Here is a 22,905-nt window from a genome sequence, read left to right on the forward strand (position 1 = left end):
TTGGATTCAAGTGTGTTGGACCAGGGAGACATCTAAGAGTTGCAGGACACCGGCCCTCGAGGACCAGGATTGCCCACCCCTGATCTAATCTGATTAGTTTTAAACTTTAAAAAAAATTTCTACTTGGGTTCCTTCAGGATCCTGTAACCCAAACTGCAACTCAACTACTGGCAGCATAAAATTGTGTTTTTATTGTGGCTTCACAGTCCAAACAAAGGAAATTATATTTGGTTTATTCAGTTGTTGTATAATCCTCTGCTTTCATCTCACCCAATTATTCTCTTCAGTCACACCCTTTACATGTCCTTCATCACTTCATCCTTTAACCTTCTCCGTGGTTCCCTTCAACCTGGAAGCTGTTTATTCAACATTCAATATGCATCATTGTGCAGTGCTTTGCAAGTTATTACGCACCTTGAACGCTAATATTTTTGTTAAATTACTGCTACAAATTCAAGAGTATTTTTTGGGGGGTGGGGGGTTATGATAAAGACCAACAAAAAGTAGTGCATAATTGTGAAGTGGAAAGAAGTTTTTCAAATTGAAATCTGAAGACTGTGGCAGTGCACTTGCCCTGTTTTAGCTCCCTTATCACACTATTTAGCTCCCTCCCTCACACTAGATTTTCTGTATTTGCTGATAAAAGTGCAGAGAAGCTTCAATGTGTTAATGATATGTCCAGTTTTCATGATGCTTTTTGTTCCTTAATTCTCTCAAGCAAACTTCGGAGGTATCCTCTGAAGGTTTGTAATGTTTACCTATAGAGAGGGCCGAATACGAATGACTGTGACACTTTGTAGGTTTTTAATTTGTAACAAAAATCCTGAGAAACATGGGTCATTATCCCTTCTCTTCACAACTGTGCCCCTACTGTAACTCACCCAGTCTCACAAAATTCAAATGATTAGGAAGAAGAGACCTTTCAAGAATTTGAGGTGTGGACTACGAGTAGATGAGCTTATACGGTACAAAACAGTAAAATGATCCAAATTTAAATCAGACTGAATTGCTTGTTTGAATTCTGATTTCTGTCTCGTTTTGATCGTATTTATCCTTATTTTGCTCTGTTGTGTGATAGATGTCCAAATATGACTGAATGAAGTCCTGTCAACAATCAACATGACTCTTTAATATTTGGGATAATGTGAACAAGCAGAGGCTGGATTCCTGTCATGCACGAGCTTGGGCAGTTCTGCAGGCTTGTCAAACAACTTGTTGCAAGCCACCCTGAATGTTTCTGCAGTGTTGTTTGCCTTGGTGTGGACCAGCCGATGTTGGGGCCTCTCTGTCTGCTTTTAATTTCTTTTCTGGCTCTGTCCGTCCCAGACCAGTCCAGAGAAGCCCGTGGCTCCAAACTCAGCCAACACAGACGACGTGGAACTCTAAGCGCACTTGATCACTAAAACATTCAATGTAACGTAAACCATGAGAAATATCTCTCTATGTTTTACACACATAAATCTTTGTATATGACTGTGGATGGGTATAGTGATTCCTAGATTCTTTTTTGTTAACTACTGCGTAAGCACACACTGCCTTTTGTACTGACTCCAGGCTGTGTGCTGGATGGGTCTGTGTGTCCTCTTGACTTTGTGGATGTGGGATATGGATTCATGGGCTTCTGAATGGGCTTCTTTGTGTTTTCAGGCATTACTGCATCGAGTTGATGGCAGCCCTGTCGCCTGAGTGCTCTTCTAGAGGCAAAAACCCACGGAAATCAGTACAAACGCTACCAAATAGCCATGCCCTGTTAGTCATTACTCATAGCATGAAAGAAATGTTTCCTAAATGTTCTATCATAAAATGCCTTTGTCAAATTAGAGCTCTGGATAAGTTTGGTTTAATCTGTGCTTTGCATGCCTATCCAAATAGATCCCATCTGGCGAGAAAAGCAGATGAAACAATTTGAGTAACGCAGCTTTTAATCACGGAGGAAACAAATAGCGCGGAGACCAAAAGAATCCCACTTTATCAAATCCTGCAGGATGTGGTACAACAAAAAGAGAAAAAATGTTTCATCTGCTCATAAATCAGCTAAAAATCATGTCAAAACACACAAATAGTGTCTAGCAAATTAGGTTGTTGTGTTTTTTTTGTAAGCTGCTTGCACACAAATGTAAGCCTTATATGGTATTAGACGAAGAACAAAAGATGGAGATGAGGGCTGCTTTGAACTGTGTTGATGGTGGGACGCATGGATACATGCATGCATAGCTTTTCGCTTCATTAGCTACCCTTCATTTAGACAGCTATATTTAACAAAGTCTGGAGGTAATTTAGGGATTTGCAATCAGTCAGTCGACTCTGGACTTTAATACAGAGTTCACACAGAGACATGATCTCCTCTTTTATATAGTGACAGATGGTATTTCTTGTAAGGGTAAAAATAGAAAGCACTGGAGCTACAGTACAAAGTATGAAGGTGCAAATTTGCCAACCAATCTATGGAAGCATTTATACAAAAGCACCATATGAATTCAGTCCATTAACTTTTTAATCAGAGCAAGTAGTTTTTTTTTTTTTTGAGAATAATAAATGTTTTCCAGCTAAGAGTTACATAAAAAAACATTCTTGTATCTTCATATTAAATTTAAAACTATGGATATGTAATTTTCAATAAATACATACACATAAACCCACTGTAATCCTGAATCAGTCCATTTGCATTAGTACTGAGCAGTCAAAACAAAAAAGTGTATTTTTTGTCAGTATGGAAAAAAGTTGCAGCGCTACTGACAGTCTTGTGATATGATATGACATAAAATATTGTATATGATATGATTAAGTACTTTATAAAAATGAAGGATCTGCCTGATAGCCAGGCATTTGATTGTGTTCTTGTATAAAGAAATATTTTATTCAAGATGTTACATGTACACATGAGGCAGTCCTTAAACAAAAATGCAACTCTGTAAAATCTACTTAAATGTCAGTCAATATTTACACGGAATGTTATTTTCTATGTCACAACATATCTTTTCGTCAAAAGTCTTGAAGGCATTATTATGCAGCAGATTTGCAATAGATATCACCACCTCCTTCAAATTAAAGCTGCAGCTCCCGCCATGCTTTCGATGCCTTCCTCGGGAGAAAAAATAACTCATCCAATGTGATAAAATATGACATAAATGACACGACACCTGGCCATTCATTACGTGTACGCCCCTATGCGGTGCTATAACAAGTGATGAGCCTTAATTCAAGCCCACAGACAAATAAGAAAAATGATTTAAGAAAGCCTGATGATAAAGTAGAAAATGTGGAAAAACACCAACATCACATAATTCAGCAGTATTCATGCTGACGAAATACACTAGTTTAGCAAATTGTAAATCTAAAATCCTCAGAAAACCTCATTCCCATCATGACCACATGAATTTTGAGGTTCATTTCTGTGTGGCGCTGCAGCAGCCCCATTGCGCTGGAGACTTTCCAGAGGCCTTTTTTCAGACTCACAGCTGATGGAAGTAGCCCTATTGCCCTTCCACATGTCAGGACATGAGGGAGGTGGGTTTTTGCTCTGTCTCTCTCACGTGGCATCTGGCACGTTTGACCCACATTATGCCTTCTGCTGCGTGTATTAATAACCGCATACTCCTCTGTGTGCTCTTCGGCCAGGACACAGCTCAGGTTTCAGCTCATTATGTGAAGCTAGTACGCTAATGTTGGTAAATAAAAAAATGCGCAAGAAGATATACCACAAGTTTGTTCTGCTACTGGATGTCCTAATCTAAAGCTTTCTGTGAAATTAGAATTAATCATCTAATTCTAATTTTTGGCTTCTGATGTGATGCTCTGTGATGCAGCACCATGGAAAAGTCTCGAACCACTCCTAATTTTCCCATTCCCTAAGTTCTTGTAATCTTCTAAATTGATCATGAGCTATAAATCCCCAGACTTTCCAAAGATCATTTAAAGTGTTCATTTGAACACCTGGCAAATTAAAAATAAATCATCTAAATTAGGAGAAATGGGGGAACTTTGTTACAAGCAGTCTATTGTGCTAAACAGCTTTATTGTCTGCAATGCCAAGCACATAAAATAAAATGAACGTAAAACAACTATAAAATACGATGACAGGCGTTTGAACATTAACTCCTTTGATTCGAACATTTATGGGCTGTAAAAATTCCAGGAGAAAATGCTTATGGACAATGAAATTTCAGGGGGCTGGGTGGTGGTCCTGGAGTAAAGTAGTTAAAATATGAGAAAGATCAAATCTGTGTTTCTGTAGACTACACCTTCCATTCAAACAGAAGGAAAAAATTACAAGCAATCAGTATGAAGAAGTTCATAACTATATTAAAAGGGGGCTTCTCAAAATAGTGAGATTGAAAACAAAAGTGAAATAGCAACAAAAAGATGCCCATGAAAATTGTTGGTTCTAAATTTGAAGCAATAGTTTAAACACATCGCTGAAGAATTGGAGACTATTTCTATCAAGCCCCCAGTTATTGAGTTCTTTTATGTAAAAAAAAGGAATTGAACACAACAAAAAGATAGAACTGAAGGAATGATTTCATTTTTGACAGTCACTGAAAAAAAAAGAACTGGAATCAAAATAGAAATCATGTTACAGAATATAAATTAATGCTGAGTACAGTTAAGCGTGGGCCAACAATGCTGCAAGTGATTTATTCTTTTTTTTTTTTTTTTGTGGTGGCAGTCCCTTTCCAGTTTGGAAGCCCTCCCCAACCAACTGTGTGTCCCTGCAACCACTCTGAGGACGCCATGTCTTCATGGCTCATATGCTAATCTGTCATGCTGTGTTACACAATGACCATGAGCTCCTCCCGCCACACAGCTGTGCTGCAAACACCTGTCTCCTACGTGGACGCAGCCATTAATGGGATTATTGTTTTCTTAAACTTTTGTTCATGCTGCAGTGTACTGTCACACAGAAAGTACGCTGGGCTCAGTGTTTTTATGTCAAGCTGTGTCAATTTCCTGAATAGAGTCAGTGAAGAGTCTGTTTTCCATTTGCCATGTGTAATTCCCTTGTTTCACTAAAAGTATTCCTTGTTCTGCACTGCTGCAAAACGAAGACTGAAGTATAAAATAATTCTGCTAATGGGAGCTAATGTGTAAGTGATTTTGAGTCTCACCAGTACTACAATTGACAATTATATAGTTCCCATTGCTGTCCTGTTTAAAACTCCTTATTATTCTCCTCTGTCTGTTCAGCCACCCTTGTGGACACCATGTGCTCATACGCTAAACTGTCATGTTGCATTAGACATGGACCCTGATTCGCCCCAGCCACACAGCTGTGCCGCAAACACCTGCCATCTCGGTTTGCTCAGCTAACCGTGTCCTGCCTGGAAAAGGTTTTGAGGGACATTATCATTTCCAAGGTTTATACAACTGAAATCTGGCCAACTAGAGAGCCGAGATGTTTAATCTCCTCTGGCACTAAAGGAAGCCCTAAAGAAATTGGAAAGGATCATATGGGAGTCCTTCATAAGCTGGAATGCTTTAAAGGTTGAAATAAGAGGGCAGGTGGGTTGATAATCAAAGCTTAATTATAAGGGAAAGTGATGTGAATGTTGGGTTTTTGATAGGGAAAACTTTACTCAAGTGGTCGGCCTAACCACTGCTTTTGAGCGAGTGGTTAGAATTGGTGTCCCATACTTCTGGGCACAAGGGAAGCACCTGGCAGGACTCCAGCTCCTCACATCGAGCCTCTTTTAATTCACTCTGAAGGCGAGAAAAGAAAAGAAAACCCGAGACAGGGACAGCTAACCAGGCGTACACTTCAAACCCGGGCCAAAGAAAACTGCTATTCACTCTCACATTAGCCGTCTCTGCGGGCACCTTCAAACGAGGCCCCTCTCTGTCTAATCTGCTCAATCTGCGTGCACACAACAACCGTCTGCTTCACAAGCTCCTGGGCGCAGAAAACCACAGCAGTTAACTGAAGAATTATCAGCACAAGCACAGTTAGTTAAGCTGATTATCAGTTTGCTATCGTCCATCAAGCCAGGCCCAGGCCATGTAGGAGTTCCGTTTGTAGCCATCATCTACATAAAAATGTTTCTTTTTCGATCAGCTAAGAAATGCATATGATCAACGCACATTTTGCCGAGGCTGTGAATTACAAAAGGAGATTGTTTGGTTGTGAGAACTAAAATTAGTGCACGGTCCAGTATTGGACAGCTGAGATCACCCTTTGGCTTCTCAAAGCTTTAGACAACAGCAGCAGCTGAATTATTGCTTTAAAAAAAAGTCAGACAGGAGCCAGAAAAGAACGCCGGCCTAATGTATCGACATAAATATCAAGTGGCAGATGCTGATTATTACATTTCAGATGGAGTTAGTTAATCATAAATTTCAAAATAAAAGATGAAAGAAAACAAAAGAAAGGGGCCACCTGCAGATCGTTACTGACTGGATCATTGGAGCATATGTGGAAGGGGATCCATATAAAACTTGTGGTCCATTCCTAGACGCATAAAAAACCATATGTTCTCTTTCAGACGATGTAAAACTCTTTATTGTCTGACTCTGCAGCTTTCATAGCAGTATAATTTGTCCATCTGTTGTCATTTTAGCAAATTATTTACTTCCTTTCTGGTTGAGTATTTTACTTGGAATAAAGATATTCAGTTGGGGAAAAAAGCACAGAATATGTTTGAACTTCTGTAAAATAAGTGACTTTCCAAAGACAAGTGGCAGAAAAGTTACTTTCTGTGATCAACTGAGATGTTTTAGTTGGTACAGGTCTGTACCTTTGGGATTAAGCTGTTATGATTGGACAGTATTAGATGGGGCTGGATTCAGTGTAGTTGAATATGAATTGAACCTGCTTGTCAAAGTGGCTTGAGATGGAGTTTGTTGTGAAACAACACTGTGTAATTACGTTGAAAAGAACAGAACAATGGGACACTGACACCTGCTCTACCCGGCTTTTCCATAACATTGCAACTTGACTCCTGACAGACACAAGCAAGTGAGAGCACATCTTGTGCTTTTCTTGCCTTCTTTGCACTAAACCTCTGTTTAGTTTTACCGTTTGAAAACAAGAAACAAATCGTCTTTGTCCTGGAGCTAAGGGCAAAACTTTGCTGCCTTTATATTTGATTTTCTTTTCTATGGAAGGTTCTCCTGGTCCTGTGTCAGAAGTCATTAACTCAACAGCACAGTCTTTTTTAACAAGATTCTCCACCAATTCAGAGCAGCTTCCCAATCCCTGAAGAAGAAAAGCAAACCTATTAGCATGATGCAGCCACCACCATGTTTTCTGAAAGGGACGGTGTGTGAACTGCAAAGCCTGTTTTGTGCCACACATGGTGGCATTTTGCATGTAGAGCAAGTTTTATTTAAGGTTGACAGAGTACAATGGGCTGAACAGGAATGTAAACCACTCTTTTCTGATTTTCTTTTTAGAAAAACATGAAAAAACATTGTTCCTTGCTTTTCACTTCACATATCTGCACTATTTCTATAAAATTAAATATTAATAAAATAAACTGTTTGAGGCTGTAATGTGAAGGCATATAAATTCATATTCAAGGCATCGTGTATGAACAGCATCCTGGCTGCAGGAAGTGATATCTGGTCTGGAGCAGATTAAAGCTATTACTGTACCTAACTTTAGCATTATTCACCATCCTTCCAAAACAGCCTGGAAACTCGTTTTTCAGACTCAGTGATGATTGTTGATTCCATTGTTACACTTATTAGAATATGTTGGGCTGATTTATTGTGTTGATTTGTATTTTCATTAATTTTTTTTTCACTTTCGTAGTTCTCACATTCTGTCAAGTGTTTTGCTTTATGTGGTTCTAAACAATTACACTTCATTTGACTTTGATTGTTGTGTTGGAGCCACACAGATGAAAATATCAAATCATGTAGTTCACAGACTGCAAAATAATAGACTCAACTAGCCAGTTGGCAGTTCACACCTGTCAGCCAATTAAACTTGTGAGGAAATAACAAATACTACGTAAAGTTAGACGGCTATGACAAAGACACCATTTAAAAAGCTTTAACTAAATCTCTGTATTCAAACTTTTTTACTTTCTATCTTTGTGTAAACTTGCGTTGCATTTTGTTTTTGTCTTTCCTAACATTTTTGTAAACAGTGCTGTGTGTGGTAAAATTCCTCTGCTCTCAAAATATGCGCAGAGAGAGAACAATGGATGTACTGTTGGAATCTTTCCAGTCACTCAACAAAAGCAGAATAACAACGCTGGTTTGGAAAACTGAACTTTGCTGTCTGCGGATGTTCCTGTTCTTTAACTTCTGTTTGCTAAATGTCACATAGTGTGTGTGTGTGTGTGTTTTCTTTTATCAAATGCTTCAGCTGGAACTGCAGAACCTAGTGAATTTTATAAGCAGCTTGTTTGTGTCACTTCCATACTGTAAGGTGGTGAAACAAAACTTTGAATTTAAGTGACTTTAATGTCCAAAAATAAAAATATATTGGTGTTTTATAGGGCAATCAAACACAAAGCAGCGCAAGGATGATAAGAAAATGATATTTGGCTTTAAAAGTTTTCTCAACAACGAAACAAATCTGAAAAACTTATCTCTACTCCCAGTGTTTTGCAGCCTCTGAAATGTTCTCCTCTTTGGATTGTAAAGCATTTAGCTTCATCCATCTTTTCACCAACACAGACTGGCTTCCCTGTCACTGCTGCAACAAAATTCCCTTACACATATTGCTGCTGCCACCATTTTTAAGAAATAGATTCTACACTTTTCAGATTTTCATTTGTAAGAAAAAACCCAGGGAACCGTTCATATTTTTGCGAGGATCTAAACATGAAGAGGGTCCTGGATACTTTTGCTGACCAGAAACTGAACTTTTTAGCAATTACATCAGTCTAATTTTAAAACAGATGCGGAACATCTGGGACGGAAATATCCAAATGGATTTAACTTTTGATATGATCAAAACTGACCTCACTTCAACTTCTTTTGAAGTTGAAGTGAGGTCAGTTTTCTTTAAAATTAGATGGACTTGCCAAACCAAAAAAAAAATATTTTGCAGTTCAGAACATGGAAAGTTAATAAATTTATGTCAGTTTTTTTTCATTTGCTGATTCTAAATTACATAGTTTAGAGGAATAAAGAAAATCTTGTTGTGCACTCTTAACAGTTAAGCCCAATGTCCTTTAGAAATGGTCTTAGTTAGCGGTTCACTAACTTTACAGCTTCTGACTCACAACAGCACAGTAAAAACTGACAGTCCACTGAAGTTTAATCCACTAATTTTATCTCTGAAACTCCACTTGTTTTTTTTGTTTTCTTTTACACAGAACAAGAGTTCAAGAGATTTCCTATGTCTTTCTTCTAATTTTATTGTTTCCAAGTTAAGAGATTTGAAATTCATTACAATGAAAATAAACTCATGGCCTCATCTGTAGGTTGAGTATGAAAGCATTTCTATTTAGGAATGACACAAACAGCACAAACTGCAAATACACCGCTTTTATCTATTTGTACTGTTAGTTTTTCCTTTTCTATTTATTGCTCAAATACACTTTGCAATTAAGTATTTATGTTATAAGTGACAAAATGTCTATGGTTTTATACTAAAACGTAAGTTTGTGAATCAATACAAAGTGCAGAGTTGTACAACAGAAGAAGACTTTTTCTTATCCTTAAAGCTTTGCTGCAGATACTTTTAGAAGAGAATTGTAAAACAGAAAAAGATGAAGAGGGATTAAACATTAAAGCTTTGGTGCTGGTGTTTGTCTTAAAGTGCTTTAAATTATCAAGACTATTTCCTCACACCTCATAGTCTTTGTAGTCCTAGTATTGCCCAATTTATCCTTTAATCTTATTCCCATGAATAGAGAGCATGCATTCAGTACAAAAGCCTGCCTGTCTTTGGTTATTATCTACTTTAACCTTTTTCCCATTTTTCTCCTAATTAACAACTGCCGCTCCCTATTAAAAATCTTCTGATTTACCAGCCAATTAAAGAAATGAAAACAAGGACGACAACTTGTTGTACAAAGTTTTTATTGTTCTTCACTTGTACTCCCAACCTTGTAACAAGATCAATATAAATCAGGGTGACAGGTCATCATTCCAGTAGCTGTAAATTTTAACTGCTGTCCTCCTTGGTGAGCATCTGTTTTGCCTCTTAGAATCCAACTACTTATTGGAGATTTGAGTCACACTTATCCATTAGCTTCAACTCTTTCTTTGCTTTAGCTGATCGAACCATGTTTTATTTTTCTTCCCATCTTTTAAATGCAAACATGCACTATCGATGATGAGAGAAGTGCGCGACTGTAAATATCACATTGTCTAAAGCGAATCCAAACGACTCAAATGGGAATAATAAATGTGCATAAAAGCTTTTATGCTGTGCCTGGGGAGAACACGAAATGTCTTTTCCAGACTTCCCCTCTTGCACGTGCCTAATGCATCACAATGGAAAGTTCTGCTGTTTCACATTCAGGAAGTCGGCTCTCAAACACCAGAGATCTGGGCTCCTCGTCGTGAGCTGCAGCGTCACTTATCAGTTACTCTTCACAACTCGTGTCTACGTCGCATGTCTGATTGAAATTAACTGGCAGTGGCCTCCTGGCCTCCTGGCCCCACTTCCTCCTGTTCCACCAGGAGGAAGGGGAGTAATTTGTTTGGTGATAGGCATCCTCAGCATGTACTGTATGCAACCCGGCCCAGCTGGGAGTAGGGAGTAACTAAAGTCCTTATGCTTGCATGGTAGAGAGCAGATTCAGAGTTTTGATTTTGGGAGTCGACAGGCATGCAGCGTTCAGCCCACACACAATTATCCATTACTGTAACTGCTTTCTCTCGTGGTCAGAGAAAAGCTGGACAGTCTGAATCTGCATTCCTGCATGACGGGACCAAAGCTGAAAAGAACTCTGAGGATAAAACATTAAACTAAATGAAATGCAGGGCTCTGACATTCAGGAGAGAATGTTCAAAATGCACATATTTGCTTGGTTTGCACTGAATGAAATGGTGATTTTCCATGCAATAACACGTAGTATGAAAATTAGAATTGCTTTGACAGTTCACTATTTAAATCAAAGCTTTTGGTGCAGATCCAAATGAATGTCTTCGAACAACTCACAGTGTCCCACAGCCTTTTTAAAAAATATATAAATTAAAGTTCACGGTAGATTTTTTCTCCACTGAATATCACAGCAGGCTCATCAGATACAACTACAACAATGAACAATGCTTGTTACCAAACAAGAGATCTCATTTTTACATAAACTGTAAGTTTGTTTCTGTGCCTGATGAACTTTGGTTAAATTGTTCTTTTGTAAAACTACTCACAGACTGCAGTGGGTAGAGTAGCAAGACATTTTGCACAAGTAAGAGTAGTGATACTTCATTTGCAAGAATTGTTGGCTAAAGTCCAATACAGAGAGGAATTAGTTGAAAATGTATGTCTAGGTAAAAAAAACAAACAAACAAACAAAAAAACATCCAAAGTATAAGAAGAAACCATGGGTTGTCTAGACAGGGTGCAAAATGATACAGAGTTGTGGTGGTGGATTTAGAAATCATAAACTATCTCTCCAGAATTCATACTTTTTAATGTGACGTTTTGCTCTGCTGTGGAAACTTCTCTGAGCTTTCTTTGATATGGCCTCATTTTACATTTTTAGAGCACAGGACAGGTTGTTCAGAAACAGACTTTAAATCTACGGTATCTTCTTCATAAACCATTTTTTCTGGTAACAAATCGGCCTTCCTTATAGGCATCATTTTCTCTGTCATTTTGCAGTTTGATTTATTTACTTAACACAACAACAATTCAGCTAGACATCTTTTATGCAAGCCTCATGGGATTTTGAACTCATTCCACACAAAGCCTTAGGTTTGTGTGCCTGTGGGGACAAATGATTTCCTTCAAACCCAAAAGGCCATTTGGTATAAGGAACGGCTCGGACGGGGTTAGCCTTTGGGGCAAAGGGGTAATGTGAAAAGTAAAACAGCCTGCGTGCGTGTGCTGGTATGCCTGCGTGTGTAAGAGGGACATATAAATCTACTCTTCTCAGAAAGTAAACATCGGAAACTGTCATTTGCTCTTCAAAACAAAAGCACACATATTTTATTTCTCTTGTTTCTAGACTACAGACTGAAACAGATGTAGCTATAATATGCTTGATTAGAAAGTACAATTTTTCTCTGCCAATATTGTGAAAGGCAATATTTATTTCACAAAGTTTCCTTATGTTATTCGACCAGCTATTCCTTGAAATTAATATGCATAATCAGAGTAAAAATAAAGACCCTTTAAACCCTTAAGTGCATCACAACAGCCCAAATGTTCAAAACTGAGCATCAGTTTCAATCATATTCCAGAAAGCATTGATGATCAACAAAGGTTTAGACTTTAAGGTTAGAAAATAGTTTGAATTACCCAAGAGTCATTGCTGATCTGTACGTAAAATGTTGAACATGAAATGTGCATCTAATTTTTTCATACAACATCAGCGTATTGAACTCTTACGCCGTAAGCCATTAATCCTGCAAATTTCAACATTCAATTGTGATATGTACTAATAAACCAAGTGAATAACTGTGAAATGATAGGAAAATAATACATACTTTCAACATTTTTAGGTGAAGTTGAAATCCCGGTTAGATCAGTATCTGCAGCTTTAAACAGCTCCAAGAGTACTGTCAAATCCACCTCCTGATCATTTGCAATCATTTGCAATTTAGCCCTTTGCCTAAACAGACTTGTTGGACACACAACAAACTTGTTGAAGAACGATCTTTGGTCAGGCGAGACCAACATTAGCGAATCAATTTAGTTTTTACTCTGTTTTGTATTTGCATTTCAAACAGTATACTATAGCATTCATTTGCATGTAATCATTGGCCTATCTGTAGGGACAGAATTAATTCAAACCGCATAGAATGATCTCGTACAGCAAACTTTGTACTAATTTGTATTGATCTATTACGTAAAATGATGCTGAAATACATTAAAATTTGCTGTAAATCCTTGCAAAGTGGATTTACAGCTGAAATGTGCTAAAGATTCAAATCAGAACAGAGGTGGAATATTTTAGGTCTTAAACAGCAGAAAACTGCAATACAACTTAACAATAAGAGCTCTAAGAAGCAGATTGTCATAGTTTAACAATTGTTTAGTAGTTCACATATTGATCTATCAATAAAATGGTGGTAATAATAACACAATTTACAGGGACTTTTATTTTGAAAGTTTCAACCGGCTGTAGCTGCTAGTTTTTCGAGCTAGCTTACTCCCGCTGTCTAAAACTCGTGTGGTTTCTGTCCAACCCAGCAAACGCGCTTCACGCGAAAGAAGGAGACGCCTCCGAGCTGCAGGGAGGACATTTAACATTTTGTTTGATCAACACTTGCCTTGACTTTGTTCCGTGTTTGTGGATGAGGCGCTTAGAAAGGAAGAAAATCAACGTCGCATGCAGGTTTTCCTCAAAACAGTTTTGGACGATCGGAAACACTGACTGTTGGTATGTTTTTATCGAGTTTTATTTTATTTTATCTTTAACTGTTTACAAATGATTATGCTATAAATATGTAAAAGCTTTGTTTGTGTAAGTTGTTAATGACTGAATTGTTGTTCGGAGGGGTTTACTGCACTGTAGTTTTAATTACCTGTGGACAGGTGTAAAGGTTAGCTCCACATGGTGCAGTTTGTTTGATTAATCGGACATGAAATAGTCCAATAAGAAGTTATTGTTTTTAAAGTCCTGCTTAAAGCCAACACCACTTTTCTGACGTGTTACAGATAGTTGTTCTTTTTGCTTTTTAGTATTTTTAAAAAAAAATAATCTATGTATGAATCAGGCATGACAGGTTGGGTGGATGCAGACAAAACAAAGAAGCTCCTGTCGAGTAATCGCACTAGTTTCCTGCTCAGATTATAGTTTCAGTCCAGGACTCTGCTTCAACAATGATCCTTATCAGGAACATCCAATAGTAACCTTTATCATCTCCAATAAATCTAATTTCATTTATCTTATATCTTCAGAAACAAATAGACCTAGACAGTTTCTGCTGAGTCACACTCTACTGGATGCCTACAAAACTTAGATTGTACAATGCATTTAGTTTGTGCATTGAAGGCACATACAGTGTCTTGTGCAGTATATTTACCCTTTAAATGTTGTTTTTTTTATTTTACATTTTGTTACGTTACAACATTCTTTGATGCATTTTATTGAGATTTTATGTGATGGATCACTGCAAAGTAGAACTAGTACCTGTGGGGAAAACAGGGTAGTTCTCAAAATTTAAAAATCTGGAAGTGCAGAGTGCATTTGTATTCAGAACATTTTATTTTGATTTCATTTGACCTGAGCATCTTTTTCCATTTTTGTGGTTGTTGTTATAGCCACTACCTGAAACTGCAAAAAAGCCTTAAATACGTTAAGTATACATGAATAGCAAATACCACTGTATTTGATTCACATAAAATCTTAATGCAAATGTGAAATAAAGCTTAAAAAAAGTAGGACAAACTATCAAGAAAGCAGTCAAAGAAATGAGGAGATTGTGGAATTGGCACTACTGTTGTTGTTGGATAATTAACTAATATCTCCATTCATGATTTCTAAGTAAGCCTTGTTTTAAGTCATGTAACACACATGAAATACACATAATACATTGATTTTATAGTGTTTTGCGAAGCGTCAATTTCAGAAAAGTAAAAGCAGAGTGTGGAGAAACTTAATTTAGACAAAATTGACCAATATTTCATAGGGCAGAAAATCTGACGTAGTGAAGTGAGTGACGAGTTTCAACCATCTGAGTGAGGAAAATCTCTCCTCTCTACCAGATCTGCAAACATGATGTATATATGACTCACCTGAAATGTCTCCACCTCCAGATCCATAGAACCTCAGAGGAATAAACAACTTTGTAGAATTTCAGCTATTAGCTGCATAGATCCTTTTTTAAAAAAACAACTTTTGCCAAGATAAGCATCGACTGTATGAAAACTTAAAACGCTCTCTATTACATCAAAGCAGAGGTTGCCCAGTACTATTTTGCTTATTCGGACTAACTTGCCCTCTAGGTACAACAATAGCCTGAGAATTCCTAAAATAAATGGCATTCCCCTTGTAATGCAGTGCATAGCCACTCCTTACATGATACAGATGAGCAGCATTATTACTATGACAAGCCTGGAGAGAGAAATCCAGGAAACACAAACACAGCTCTGGGTTTTCCAAAATCTGAACTTGATAACAGATTTTGTCATGCACAAGTGCACAGCAGCACTAGTGGAGTGTTTACAAGAGAAAAAAATCCCCAGGAGTGCTCATTTGCTGTAAGTAATGAGATTAAAAAAAGCATCTATGCTATTTTTGTAAGCAGCTGCCTCATCTGTAAACTATTGCCAAATAGTTGGAACAAGATAAGAACATCCGAAAGACGAACAAACAAAGTGAGCATGGAGAGCTCGACACTCCTACACTGTAGGATGTTGGATTTCCATTTCTGCACCTTAAGCATAGAACAAGGCCAGATTCTTAGGTGAACTGTTTTCCTTAAGGAGGTGGGATGTTTGTGTTTATGCGTTCATCATTTCTTTTTGCTTTTTTTCTCTTCCCCCCTTTCTGTCGTTTTAGTTAGCATATCAGTCTCAAAACTCTATACAAGTCAAGATGTGCTCTCTGTTTGCTGTAAAATTGTATTTTAATCTGTTGTAGCTTTTCTTTTAAGTTAGACATTTTGACTTGTTGCGTGGCTTTCTCCTCTTTTTTTTTTTGAAAACAGCTGACTGATTTTAGATCCAAGTTATGTCGTTTCTTTCTTTTAAGTTTAAAACACTTCACCTCAAGTTATGGAGTCTCCTTCTTCTGTTTTGCTGCTCTGAATTTTGTCCTTGACTTGATTAAACTGAGGGTCAAGTTCCTCTGTAACATAAAGGTTATGCTGCACAAATTTTTCTCTTGAACAAATAAAAAGAGCTAAACTTTAGGAGACAAGTCAACAATAGGAACACAGCGAGAGCTGTCAGGCGACTTGAAAGCTGTGTTTTAGTTTTCCTGAGGGACCATCACATCAAGAGCAGTGCTGTTTGAGGATTTACAGGCTTCCTTTGTTTAGGCTGTCCTTCATTGTGTGGAAATTACTCTGCTGTCGATGGCTGGTAGCTGTAATTGGTGATTTCCCACACCACGGTGGTTTCGACTGCAACACTGACTCATTTTGGTTTTCCCAAATAAGAAAATGTAGGACAAGTTTCAAGCTTACATGTTTTGTATTCCTAAAGGGTATTTCATCATCTTGCATCTCATTAACAGCAGTGTTTAGGTTCAGAGGTTGTGATTGCTCATATTTATTCCATGTTCAAAATCGAAAGAAAATGATTGAGCACAAGGCAGCTAAGAGCAGAGTAGGAAGTTGCAAAGGAGTGATAACTAAGATTTCAAACACTGGGATCTGCCATAACGTGAACATTTCTGTCAATACTTGGTAGGAAGTTAGAAGTTTCTGCTCCGGTTCTGACCAGCATTTTCACTCTGATTCTCCCAGGTGTCAGCCCTCTCATTTCTTTTCTCCCAACAATTGTGTCACCGTGATGCTCTACATTAGTTTTATCCTGGAAGCAGGACATAAATTACTTTTTGACTGTGTCCATAACCTTGACATTTATTAAAAGAAAGCACTTTTTGATAAAATCCGCATTGCACTCTGTCAGCTAAACCGAGTCAACCAAGGTGGCTGAAATGCTGCTACTTCTAGTTTTTAATTTGTCTTAAGAGTCTGATTTAAAAATGGATGAAGCAATGATTTATTGAAATTGTCAGTAATAAAATCCTCTTTCCTGTATGTAATCTAGAGTAATGCTAGAGTACTTCAGGAAGGCAGCAAGCCTTTCTTTTTAAATGTGGCTGTAATTAGAGGGGCAAAAATTGTTCCTCTTCTCATGTCAGTCCATTTCAGCCACAAAGAAATCTGAATTGACTACAAGTGTAGAAAGCTCAGAACATAAACATAAATCGCATAGATCAGCCTTCTGAGAAACATTGAGTTGATTTTGAGAAAATAAAAGTTTTTTTTATTTTTTTATGAATAGTGTCAGTAACTAAGTACTGTTTAAATACGTTCCCTTCTTGGTGAGACAAACATTAACTTTACTGTGAATGTTTAACTTGTCTTCTATTGCAGGTTTAATAAAACATAAAGGACCACTCTGAAATCAGTATTCTTGACATTCCAGTTTTATCCAGGCAAACACCCTTTGTGTGCTGGAATGATGCCACACTTCTTGTCGCCCTCACAACGGTGAATCAAAGCCGTTCGAGAGACTGGAGTCGGTGTTTGCATAACTTTGTCTCTGCATTTATGTACGTCTTGTAATGATGGATTATGAGATTTTAAAAAAGTGAAAAGGGGAACCTGAACCTTTACATCTTGAAAGTAGCTCAGCCTACTAAATGTCCCTGAATTTATGTGAAATGTAAGACTCTGAACTTTTTGTCTTGTATCACAGTTTCTGATACCCAGACGTTTTAGCTAACTTGTATGTAAAGTTTTATAAAAGCTTTAACAGTTAATTTTAGCCCTCAGAAAATACTATTTTAATATTCTTGTAATGATAAAAGATGCCACTTTATAGTGACCGCTCACTCAGGTTTAAGAATATATCTTTCATCCATTGGCAGTCAGGATTTAAAAGGTTTTCCTCTTTATCGAGGCATAAAGGTTGTGACCTCTCCACATTTGGGTTGGCATTCTTATCCGGCTCTGAATTTCTTTTTTTTTTTTTATATATATCCACAGCTGGACTGCACAGCTGTTTGTGCCACGTTACAGAATATTTCATGGCCTTAAAATCCTGAGTCTAGGAACAAGTTGCATGTTTTGGTTTCAGAGTACTTCAGTAATTTCCCTACAGGTTAAGGAACACGTGTTTTAATTTCTTTTTATTTGCTTCAGGTGACCAGCATAGAAACCATTGTATATTTCACATCTTTTCCCAGTGCTTTTTTTAAGGAGAACACCTTAATTGCAATTGCATTGTACTGCTATGCTTCAGAAATATTACCGTAAATAATGACATATTATTAAGACTTTAAAACTTACTGTATGTGCTTGCTGTGGAGTTAATTCAGCCATTTTATTCAGGCGTTTTTGAGTTTCAGCTTAATTTTTTATTTTTGTTTTTCATAATTTCTAACTCTAAACAAGATTAAGAAATCATCATGTTTTTCACCTCAACCCCTCCCACCCCCAAAATCACTGAGGCTGGTTCTGTTTGGGCCTTCTTGCAACATGTCATTAATCTGACATGTTGTTTTTTTTTGTAAAGTGCCCTTGGGATGAGCTTTGTGACTTGGTGCTAAATAAATAAACAAACTTACACACACATGCACGCAAAAGAAAATCTGCTGAGCTATAGAAATACTCACTTATGTTACACAAACATGTCATCATTTCAAGTAATAGAAAACTTCTACAGAACCTTAAAAATACTGTACGATATTATGACTTTAAAAGAAAAAATACTTATAAAGATAGATCATTGAGAGTAATTATAAGCGGGTGTACCTGTGCCGCCACTCCATACTCAATCACTGCTCCACCTCTATAGCCCCATTCATTTTCTTAATGACTCCCAAATGTTTCCTCCCCTTCTCCCTCTGACTCGACCCTTCTTTCCAGTGCGTCTTTTCCTGCAGTCACTTTGTGAATGAGTTTCACAGAGCTGCTGCAGTCATGATTAGATTACAGTTTTGTATACAGCTCAGATGAGACGCCCGGCTGCTGTGGTCACAGCGAAGTAAGCGTGACAGAAATCAGCTATAGTTTGGACAAAGTGTCCTTGGAGGAAGCTAACTTTGATGTAATGTTGTCAAAAATGTATCTTATATGCGAGATAACCTTGTCATTTACCTTAAACCTAGATCAGTGGCTTCTGTTTCAGTTACATACTTAAAATATAATATATAGTGTTTTGGAAAAATATCCAAACCCCCTCGTTTTCATTTTAACCACAAACTTCAATATTTTTGGGGGGGGGGATTTTGTTATAGACCTAAGCAAAGTGGAAAGTAGTTTTGAAGTGGTAGGAAGGAATAAACGGTGTTCATATATTTGTTTGTTTTTCTTTTTTTTTTTGTTCTTGTTTGTTTTTTGCAAACTGCAAAATTGTGGGACACTCTTTACTAATTAGATTACCTCTGACTCTGAACACAGTTGCTTGCAGTGAGTTTTAGATTTTTACTTGTACAGTTTTGTGCTGTTCGATCCCAAAAACCTTTAAATCACAATGACGTTTCTTATTAGAATAGAATAGAATAGAATTACTTTATTCATCCCAGCAGGGAAATTATTTCCCTGCTACACCAAATATTATGGTGTAATATTTGGGGAATTTCAAGAGTTATGAATATTTTTTTTTCAAGCAGATGCAGGCTCGTACTCTAGTTTCACAGATTTCTATTGGAATAGTTGTGTTTTTATCATAGTGACATTAGCTTTCGTGTCATTGCTTCCTGTAGATGTCTATTTATTTGATTTTTTTTCATTTTCTTAAAGCCCAACCGGTTTTTCAGTTGGTTGAATTTAATTAGCTCAGTCTTCGGGGTTTGTAAGAAGATTTAGTCCCAGTATTGTTACACTTGGAACTGTGCCCGCATTTGAGATTACACCGATCTGTTAGAATCGTCAGGAAGATATTCCACTCAGTTTGTTGCATCATCTGTTTTTAATCGTGGATGATTATGTGCTCTGAAAAAAAAGAAAGGAAAAAGAAAAGCATAAACAACAAGACCTTTTCCCAGGAGCAGCTGTGATTAGAGGTGTAGTTAGTGTGACCATGACTTTCACAGCTGCTGCAGGGAGAGGCCCATATGTGCTCTTGTGCGGTACAATATCTCACTTCCAGTTCTGTGTTGTTTATCCTGTTTTTTTTTTTTTTCTCACATTTTTGCTCATCAATCCTTGCCATCAGTGTCATCGCTTATTTCCTCTTCAGATGTGTCAGCTGCTTGGCATCCTTCTGTAATCCATCTGTAACCTCTGACTACAACAAAGCCCACAATGTTTCTCATTAAGGCCAGGAACATGAGAATTGGCAAACAAAACAAATCGCTAATTTAAAAATGAAAGGAAATTTTAGTTTTTGTTCATGCGTTTAGTTCTTTTATAGTGTTAATTTTTATTGTAACATTACATAGATTGAAGTAAATGTATACCAATAAAACAAATTTATACTGGAGTTGGCAAAAAAAATAAATGAATAAATAAAGATGCTACCAGGTTTTTTTTTGTTGTTGTTGTTGTTGCAGTGGGAAGCCCACTCCACAACTCGCAGACCTAATTAATTCCCAAGTTGTATTACAATGTTAGTTTTGTTTAATGTTCTGGCTCATCACTTTAAAAATATTACTTGTTTTGCTAGAACCTGACTGAGTACAGAACCGTTGTGCATTTCATTATGGTTCCAGGGTCTCTTTCGACTTGACGTGGGCTGGTAAAATTACAACAAAGTGGTATTTAAACACAAACAAGTTAAACGTGAGCAAATTAATCTTTTAATTAAAAAAATATGTTGCTGCTAAACGTATAAATATTAAATGTTGATAGTGTTTAGTATATGTAGAGTTGAGCAAAAATATCAAAATCTAGTCAATTTATTAGTAAATTTCAAGACAATTTGCTTAGTGTAAAATATTAATCTGCTGGGACACAACTTGTCTTCAGTTGCTTAACAGAGAATGGCTATTTTTACTTTTTAAACACCTTTATTTTAATTAAAGGGTTATATTTAGATTTTTATATTCTCACCAGGATCTTCAGTAAAAATCTTCCCAAACTCTCAAATTTCTTGTTGGTGAGGGAAAAGAAGCCTTCCTTAGGCCAGCTGGCCAGCAGTGCAGCAACAGGTGGGAGGGAGGCTGTTTCATGCAGGATCGCTGCTCTGTTCCCTTTAACCATTCACTGTTCGTTTTCCAGGAATTATTAGCAATTTCAGTAGCAGTTTAAAACCTTGATGTATTTTGATACTGGTAATACGGCCTTTGCTTATTGTCATTTCTGTGGGATTCACTTCTACTTGTTTGAATTTTTTCACACTCAGCAAAGTTGTATTCTTAATCTATCACCCATCTTCACTGTGTTTTTCAGCTGGCTTTATGTTGCTTAAAAATTAAACGCTTCAAAAATTCTGTTCATGTGTTATGTACCAACATCTTGTCAATGTAGTTTTCTCGTAACTGGGCGAAACGGGGTGTTCAACTGGACTTTCATTATATAAGTGGGACGAGTCCTCCCTGAGGTTGGTTGTTTTGGATATTTTTAAATACATTTCTCCTCCGTGTCACTATGATTTCTGGCCTGATTATTCTCCAGCTGAGAGAACACATGATGACAACATCCAGCTCCACTTTATTTAACACGTGTACTGCTACTTCAAAACATGGGGGAGGGGGAAGAAAATTAAACATAACAATATATCGGCAAATATCAACAGATTCACACCTCCACTGTACTGTAAGTGAATGTATTTTATTTGTTTTTTTGAATGGAGAGGCTGGCCAGTAGGTGGGTGGATGAGCAAGTGAAAGGTGAAGGGGTGGTTTGGAGGTGCGAATCATAAGCCACGTGGGTGGTGGGAAGCACGGTTAGCTGCGTCACAGTGTTATATAAGAACATACGTAGGCAGAGGGGATGTGGATCTGAAGTAATGAGCGTGGGGAGCCATTGGTCCTATCTGGGAGCACTGATGGAATGAGAGATGGTTATTGTTCGAGCTGTCAGCAGTCCATCCACGTGTTCCTAGCAGGCTAATCAAAGTTGCTTCGATGGCTGTTTTCCAGAATGTAGTTGGTGCGTTAGAGTGATTAGCAATAGTGATTACATTTTTTATGTATAATAAAAAGCTGAATGGGAAATTTAATCTCCGTTTTACCATATTATTATACCTTATTATAAAGGTATGGTGAGAAAAAAAAAGCACCACCTAATGGTCAGCCTGAACTATAAGAGCGGTTTTCCCTCATTGGTTTTCTGAGATGTCGGAGGATGTTTGAGGTTTGGCTTGAGTGATTCTAAATGAGGATGTCTGCGGAAAATACAAGGATTTTGAGCCGTTTAAGATGGAATGTAATGTTTTCCATGTGGGCTGTCAGGCATGCTGGTTTTCCCTGTGGACTGACTTCCCACCCTCTGCCCAGTTTATCCTCTTTCAAATAAATATTTGTGTTGTAGCAGGATTTCTGAGTGCTTATTACACTGTTGCCATGTTCTTTGCCACACTTAAACCCAAGCTAGTATGTAAATATCAAGCATGCTGTCAATGCCGTCCTTCTTGCTCCACCACTTCCCCTTGCTGGCCCCTATCCAGATGTGATGGTCCCATGTATTCACATTGAGTTTGCTAACTTGACTGGAACCATTGTCACTTGGTTGAACTGTAGAAGAGCAATAAACTTTAGTGCTCCAAGCTTGGATAGGAGATGAAGTCAGAAATCGCCCTATTCCAGAGGGCATATGTCCTCATTTTTAACTTTTTTATTTCCTCTTTTTTTCCCCCCCCCCATTGTTTTTTCAGACCATTATTCACAATATTTTACCAAGGCTGTTTTGTGCAGACAGCTGAACTTTGGCATCGATAAATATTACACTTGTTGCCCAAGATGAAAATCATGATTGTAAAGTCTCAGTGATTAGAAGGAAGTTGGTAGAAAAATTGTCTGAGTAGTGACTTGGAGACCTAGCAAGCCAAGCACCCTATTCAGGGATTTAAGAGTTCTGTGACCAGCCTAGTCTGCTTGTAATTCTCCACAGTGGTAAATGACAATTTGTGACAAATTGCAGTTTACATAAAATCCTCTCGGCATTGAGTTAGATGATGCGACTTGCTTCTTTTGTTCTTTCCAACGCTGTTACTCTGATGGGCATGGGCACATGTTTCTCCCAAATGTCCAGAATAGCACTCTTTATCTAGAA

At 37.5% G+C, this 22,905-nt stretch overlaps 1 protein-coding gene across 1 annotated transcript in view; it reads left to right on the forward strand.

Moving 5' to 3' along the window:
* Positions 1-13,241: 13,241 nt before the first annotated feature.
* LOC114152085 (leucine zipper putative tumor suppressor 2 homolog) overlaps positions 13,242-22,905 on the forward strand; it is a 31,852-nt gene continuing 22,188 nt past the window's right edge. The window contains exon 1 of the mRNA XM_028029796.1: positions 13,242-13,448. The gene's annotated coding sequence lies outside the window, so the exon portion shown is untranslated. The remainder of the gene's footprint in view (positions 13,449-22,905) is intronic.

This window comes from Xiphophorus couchianus, chromosome 10 (assembly GCF_001444195.1).
Source record: "Xiphophorus couchianus chromosome 10, X_couchianus-1.0, whole genome shotgun sequence".
Taxonomy (NCBI): domain Eukaryota; kingdom Metazoa; phylum Chordata; class Actinopteri; order Cyprinodontiformes; family Poeciliidae; genus Xiphophorus; species Xiphophorus couchianus.